Genomic DNA, 8,246 nt, shown 5'->3' with positions numbered 1-8,246 from the left:
CATTCTGGAAGGTCATGTCTTCTGTACGGGCTCAGTGTGTTATGAACTAACATGGTTGACAACAGTGAGTTATAATATTGGAATAACACAGTGGTGTTATTCACAGTGATTCTAATAGGATCTGACAGGGAGAGTGTGTGAAGGCTGTGCAGAAGGTGATTATCTAAAAACTGCTACTTCCCAGAACATTGGCAAGGATGTTTGCACGGATCTGCGCCTCACAGAGTGTTTCTTTTGAATAAAATCTGTGATACTGGAAAACAGTTGCAGAAACAAGTAGAGCCTTGCCAAGAAAAAAGAGGTCTACACCTTTGACCACTGATAAAACTGATGATTCAAGGGACGAGGCATCCTGATCCTTCCTTGTTGAACAAACCAGTATAGAAGAGATAATCCAGATTCATCCTGATGCTATCTTCCAGCATTTTACTGTGACGCTGAACTAGCAGAAATCCTTAAGCTCAGGCTGCCTCACAGACAGAGAACAACTTTATGTGTCCCTTAACTCTGAGTTGCTACTGGAAACATCTCTGTCTCTTCATGAAATCCAGATGGAGTAGGATAAATAGATGTCTAAGCTGAGGGCTGAGTGAAGTGTCCAATGTTAGGAAAGAAAACATCATGTCTGAGAATCCACTGCTGCTGTTGTACTTTAATGTCCCACTCACTTCTCAGTACATTGCTGCCTTTGGTCTCATGCTTCCTTATCATCTGTTGGCAGAAGCAGCACTCTCTCTTGTAGTTAAAAACAAAACAAAATAATTCAGAAATGTAAGTAATTTCATTCTTTATACAGAAAGAAGTCCTATCGTATGTGATGAGCATGTTGCCAAATTCTGGCAGTAAGAAAACTGACTAATAAAATCGGTGTAGAAATTTAGGAATATTACCTAATTCTGATAGAAAACAGTAACGTCCCTTAAAAGCATCAGAAATGAGAACGTTGGGCACACTTGCAGTGTGAGTGCCATTTTGCCTTTGCTGTCAGGAGGCCCAGGTTGTGCGCCTCAGGTTGGTCGCTGCAGACCCGGTACTCAGGACATCCCTATATTCAGACCATCCCTATATTCAGGACATCCCTATATTCAGGACATCCCTGTACTCAGAACATCCCAGTTTTCAGGGCACCCCTGTGCTCAGAGTACCCCGGTGCTCAGGGTACCTCTGTGCTCAGGGTATCCCGGAGAGGCCACTGCTCTCTGAGCACTGCGGGGCTCTGAGCACTGCGGGGCTCTGCGGACTGACGAGAGCGCGTCCGGAACCTGCGAAAAACGGTGAGAAAGTGACACCTTCCGGCCAAAGGGAAGATTTGCACAACCCTCAAAAATTCCTGCGGCTCGGGTGCTGCAGGCATGACGACAGATCAATTATTGTCTCTTCCTGCAGGCTCTGTTTGCCCTTAAATATTGGCAGCTAATTGCTTTCTACCGATACCATTGAACTGCCTAATGCTGACAAACATAATACTCTACTACTGGTATTTGGCTAGTGGTGTTTTCGAATTGGGCTGAACTAAATAAATCGACTACAGCCATTTTTYAATCCCTAATGAAGACTTATTTAAAACCTAATGAATATTCATTACCTAAGGAGAAGGTAAAGTGTCATCATTACCTTGTCCTAATGCCATGTGGCAGACACAGAWGTGCTCCATGTGACACAGACCGAAATTTTCATGCAATAGGGAGTCCCACAGATTGTGACACAGGTGCCAAACTCCAGCACCCAATTTCTGCCACAATCTGAAAAAGTTCGGCTGCTGAGTGTCTGAAGCATTCCAGGATTATCCAGTTAACATGAAATTTATATTATTCTTTGTATTATTCTATGTACCRAATTTGCTGGAAGTCTCTAGAAAGTCACTGTAAGTTATCCTTGATTGAAATGCTGCCTGTCAGCACAGGCATTGATGAATAGAATTGATGGTGAAGGCAGGAGGAACAGAGGAAGATAGGGGTTTGGTTGGTTGACTCAGCTGTGTCAGTTCTGCACCTTTACAAAAACTGACAGCTTATGAACTGCTGTAATGGAAAAAATACTACTTTTTTAAACATGACCTGGAACTTAATAACTCAGCCAAATGGCTTTACCTTGACTTAATGTAATAATAAAAAGGGGMAAAATTAAATAGACTACAACCTCCCTTTTTCCTAAGTTGTGTGGTTGGGCATGTCTGTGGTCAAAAATATTCCCCAAAAGAAAGAGTAAAGCAATCAATCAATGCTAGTAGTATATTGATAACCAAATAACAGACCACAATCAAGTTTCCAGTTCAATATGTTTGTGCTTTGCCACTGCCCTTAATTTTAGCCAGGTGTACCTTATAGATCTTTCCCCTTGGGGATCTCCAATTATTCACCAAACCACTGTATGGAAATCTCAGTCCCACTTAAAGGATTTTTTCAAATGCTATGTAAATATTGTCTGCTTCCAGAAATCTCTTTTGCTTTATTCTTTTTCAGCAACAATCTCTGCTCTCTTTCAGTAAAACCACTGCACTGTGTCTCTTCCTATGCTGCATTTTTGTCTTCTAACCATGTTCAATACAGTGAAGATAATGAATAACTCTTGATAATTTCAATGAAACTGGACGATTTCAGTAAGCAACTGAGTGACACCACGTGCTGTCAGCTATTTGTTCACCTCATTAGTGCTACAGCAGTGACAAGGAARCAGTATTTTTACTTCAGTTACCAAGTTTTGATAAACAGGATGTAGGATTTCCTTAATAGGTACTTTTTGTTTAATTGCCCAGTAGTTCAAATAAATAATTTCCTGAGAAATTCACATCAAGTGTCATATCATGTTTCCTGACTGCCTTCCCCCTCTTAAAATAATTTCCCAGCCTCCTCATTTGCTCCCTGCATTTTGGAGCACACCGTTTATCATGTTACTTTTGTAGCTTTCAACATTGTGCAACAGGAATTGCTAGACCTTAAAGTAGAGGTSTTCTGTTAAGATCTATGGAGAAGTTATGAAAAAGAAAATAGCAGCCTTAAATCTGGCTGTATTGCTGCTTTATCTTGTATGAAAAGTGTTTACTTCTAGAAACACCTCAAATCTTGAAAATTACCAGTGGCAAATAAAGATTAGTTCAAATACTGTAAAACCCGAACGGAAATACATTTGCCATACCTGTTGCCAACTCTTGAATGATACATGCTTTAAAAATGATATATTTTATGTTGCATTTTCAGTGGAAGGGGGAGGAATTGTATTGCTTAAATGATTGTTCTCATTACTTAGGCCTCTAGCTTTTCGACTCATGCTAGAAATTTACTGTCAATTAACTCAGTGGGCAAGAAGCTTCATAAGTTTGTATCAGTTGTATAGAAAAGATATTTTGTGGTTTGTTTCAGGGCCAGTGCTGGAAAGGAACTCAGCTATGTAAAACATTGGTGTGCTGGGTCTGTCTGGGATCAGTCGTGTCCTTCATTGCTACTCATAGAGTGCTTGCTGCAAAACTCTGACTAAAACATTGTTGATAACACAGCATTCTTTTGGCTGCAGCTGAACTAAACATGCACAGTGTCAAGGCTTTCTGCTTCCTGCTCTGAATCCCCAGAGTAAACTCAGAGTGGGTATGGCGATATAAGGTCACCCAGACAGGACAGCTGTATCTATGTGACCAAAGCAATATTCCACCCATAGAGCATCCTTCTCTGCAGCAACAGCTCAGAGGAGGGATATGACAGAGGACATGACATTTGCCTTCTCAAGCAGCTGTTGCACAGGCTGAGGTTCCCAGGATGCATTTGGATATCTGCCCGCYAATGGCAGGTGGAATGAGCTCCTGGTTTTGCTTTGCTTGCATCCACAACCTTGGCCTTCCCCTAATAAAGTGTCATTGTCTTGATGCCAGAGTGGTTTTTGCCTTCCTTCCTTTCCTTTATGTCTCACAGAGGGAGTGAGCAGGCATATGGGGTTTTGGTTTTTGGCCAGGGTAAAACCACTCCCACAGCCAGCTACCCAGCAAAAGGAATAACACGGACTTTTGGGGCACGTACCCCTAATACAGCTCTTCTAACATAAAAAACATAATTGAAAAAACAGAAAATAAATAGCCTTTTAATTGTCTTGTCTGAAATATTTATTACTTCTCATATGAAAAACCCCAAAGCACAAAGTGATATGGGCAAAGACTCAAACTTACCCTAGTATAACGATGTGTGCCTTATGAAGTTACATAAGGGTTTCTAGATGGTATTTTTCACTGGAAAAAATCTAAAATGGGCAAATTGTACCTTAGCTTTCCTTCAACAAAAAGATCTTTTAGACCTGTGTGGTGACAAACATAATCTGGAAAAAAAAGATAAACTGGTATTATTAAAATTTTCTCTCATTATTGCAGCATTAACCCTAAAAAAAGGGAACAATCAAAATTCCACATTTCTGCTGCCCTCAGCATATCACCAGAAAGAGTACCAGAATACGGCAGGCACACAGCGATATGCTTCAGGGATTTCTGCCGTGATTTGACCCATCCTTGGATTGGACTGTCCTTGAGACAGAGGCTCTAATCAGTACTTAATAGTGGCAGACTTTTCATTTGTGATTTTACATAATWACTTTTTAAGCTTGTCTAAGCTTTGATATTCATAATATGCTGCGCCAGTTAGTTCTCAGTTTAATGACATCTCGTGGGAAAACTACAACCTAACAMTCTGTACATAAACTAGCAATTGTTTTGCTTTTATCAGCTTCTGTTATCTCTCACATAATCTTGCTTACAATGTTTTATTTCTACAATTCTGAGAACTCATTTTCAGAATCATGGCTAGTATCAGCAGTCTACCAGCTCACTAAGCACCCTTTTTGCTTTTATTACTATGTTGAACATCACAGATCTTGGCACAGATCTCTGCAGAGTGTTCATGTTTTTCTGTTTCTTAAACCAACTGTTGTCTATAATAGGTCTGTTACTTTTCCCCCTAGTCTTYCCAGATATTGCTAGTATGGAACCTTGTAAAAAAAATTTTTGGAAGTCCAATACACCATTTCAGTTTTCATGACTTTATGGTTTCCCTCAAATAAAGCCTACACATTTGTTAGGGACACTRCTCCGGTACTGACTCTTCCTCAGTGTACCTGTATCGGTACTCATAAACCACCTATATATGTACTCGTATCTGCTGATTTTACTGATGTGTCAACTAATCTAAGTATGAAGAAACATTTCTTTCCAGAAGTTTTCCAAGCTTTAATTAGTAATGAAGAGAGCAGGGTCTGATCTGGAGGGAAGGTTTTCCCAGATGTCTTACCTGGTTTATTGGTTTGTGCGTTTCTGAGCTTCTTTGGTAACAGGAAGATGCTCTTCTGAAAGGACTTTTCTAAAGCGTGCTTGAATTCACCACCAGTGTCAGCTTTGCTATTCACGTCCCTTGAAATCTATCAAACACCTTCCACTTCTTTGGCATGTATCTTTGCCCACGACTGTTCTCACAGGCTCTCCTTTTTGAAATCCTGTCACTTCTGCCTCTCTGCTCACTTCTGATGTTCTAAGGGTGACATAAATTTTCCTTTCTTTTCCTGCAGGTTATGCTCCCTTGCTTGCCCTGCCTAGCTGGTGAAACTGGTCAGCCACAAGGCTTGTTTGTAGTGTGTTTTGTCCATGCTGTGATGGATCAGCATCAGAGAGTATTTTAACTTATTTTTTTTAGAAGTCACCAGGAGGACAAGATCAAAGGCACATCACCCAGCTTTTGTGGAGGATCTCTGTGACCTTCCAAAAGCATACATAAAAACTCTCTAGCTTCAAAGGAAAAGTCAAATGATACACAATTATTTTGTTTAGTTTTCTGTCCTAAGCATACATGACCACAATCTTAGAAAAGGTTTTTTGCCATGTTTTGCCACTACCCTGGGCAAAGATGGCTCTTCCTAGTGTATTCTTGTAATTGTCCTAACTGTAATATCTAATGTATGTTGTTACTGGATAGGTAAGATATGGCAGAAAAAAATATYTGTCCTGTTCTTAAAATTTAGTATCTACCAAGTAGTAAGCTGTCATGTCTTTTGCATTAAAATTTTAATTTAGTCACAGGGATGACTACTGCAAAGCACTTGCTTTAGAATTTGCTCTCTTTTAGAAGGGAGAGCAAATTCTCCCTTCTCCGTAACACCACAATTCCTCCCCTTTTTCCATTTACCAAGACCTTTTCCTTTGCATACAGTAAGATACAGTGCCCTAAAGTAGCCCACAGGCACCTTGACAACACCTATGCTCCTCTCGAATGAAGTGAGCATGTCATCCTTAGGATCCTAGAGCTGATGTACTCCATTATCATTACAAGCTGAAATAAGCAGCTGATTGATTCTTTCCAAAAAGTGAGTTAGKTAAAAACCCACTCTTCCCTTCTTTACACTTTATCTTATCAGCAATGTCAGAAAGCCAGAAGAAATGCAAAACTCTTCCAAAGGTAGGGAACCCCGAAAGGTTACAGGAAACTATTCAGAATATTCATTAGTTCCTATGTCTGCACTATCAGACATTGAGGCTTGGTAGAAGTGAAAATCATCTAAACTGCWTTTAAGTATTGTGTCTTATGTCCTGATGATGGCATTTCAGAGCATAGTCACGTGCAGATCCATCTGTCTAGCCTGATGTAACAAACCGACCAGGCAGCTCATTTTCCCAGGTTAACTGATTCATTTACTTCTCCAGAAGCATGCTGCATCACACTGCATTGTGTTTTCTAAGATGTATCTATACTTACAGAGACGGAAAAAGGCCAGTAAGAACTTTGACATACACTCAGTGCATGGATTAAAAGGGTGCATGGATTAAGATCAGAAGATGTGGTGAGGARAAAGGAGTAGTTTTGCTCAAAGTGATCTTTCAGTTGGGAATGCTAAAATTTCCAGTGGCAGGAAACTCCCATTTCTTATGCCTAATGCTGCTCATCCTTTGAGAAGCAGAAGTCATGTGGAGAGATAAGACAAACACAGAGGTGCAAAACCTTTTGTTATATGGGGGAAGGCAGTGAGGCTCCCATTGCTCACTAGGATGAGCTGAGCCTGAKGGAGCCTGTGCATCTCTGCCACCCAACCTTGTCAGAAAGGCAATCAAATAAATCTACTCTGCTTTTTGTCTGTGGTTTAATGGTTGCTCCCTTGTATGTGTTGATTAACACACTTAACTTTACCAAACTGGTGGGTTTATCTCCTGATATTTGGAGGTCTTTCTTGTAACTTCTATTTTGTGTAAGTCAGTGGTCACAGAGAGTTGCATGAACTCTTGATGAGCAGAACCACTGTACCTGAACCTACCAAGTCCTGATGGAACTGCTGCATGCAATGGCTGAGCTATGTGGCAAATTGAGACCAGCTCAATTCAGAATTGAGACACATCACTATGAAAAGAASGCTAATTCCCAAGTCTCCCAAAGGATAACTGCATGACCTGATTTTGTCTGACAGACTTAGAGGGAGCTGTAGGTAATGMAGAGGTTAATGCATTTTAAAATTTCAGCCATGATCACCAGCACTTTAACCACAGAAACAGAAGGTAATAAACAACAGTTGTTATGCAACATGGAAAGGCTATGGATATTTTATTTGCACTGTGATGTTTTCTTTCCAATCCATGGTATGTGTTTGAGCTGTGAAGTTGTTTGGGGTTTCTGAACAATACTGTTCTACATGTTTTCATTTATAGTTTTTGGAAGTGTTCATGCTTTTAGAAGACTTGTGACCCTTAACAGCAAAGGACATAAATTCTTATACCTCTCTTYTGGAAGAACTCCAAACTTCTTCTGCCTCTGCTGTTTTCCTCTGTTTTCTACATATCGCCTTTTAAATGGCAGATTTTTTTAAAGGACAATAGAGAAGTATTTGGTATTTAAAGCACCTGGATTCCCACTTGTCCACCAGCTGGTCTTGACTGTATATCCTATATCRACTTAGGATGGAACCACTTATTGGTAGTTGTTAGCTTTAGTCTTTCTGTACAACTCCAAGTGGCAGAAATACAGGAAATTGTACTCTACTCCCTTGCAAAGGTCTGCCTGCCTGGTAACTGTCCTGTGCTAGGAAAAACTACTCCCTATTGAAACAAGCTCACAATCAAAGTAACTGTGAAAAGGGGACCAAATAYACATTTGCCACTGTATGATTTACTTAATTTATCTCACTTGAATGCTTCTGGCAAAGAGAGCAATCAGCAAGGATGCTTAACACTGCTGAAACAGCATAGGCACTAACAAAAACTCCTATTATGCCTTTATGATCATAAAAGGTGGCAACCC

The sequence above is a fragment of the Malurus melanocephalus genome, unplaced genomic scaffold, assembly GCF_030028575.1.
Source record: "Malurus melanocephalus ecotype Western Australia unplaced genomic scaffold, MMel_1.1 scaffold_158, whole genome shotgun sequence".
Taxonomy (NCBI): domain Eukaryota; kingdom Metazoa; phylum Chordata; class Aves; order Passeriformes; family Maluridae; genus Malurus; species Malurus melanocephalus.
Note: the sequence above shows the minus strand (reverse complement) of the source record.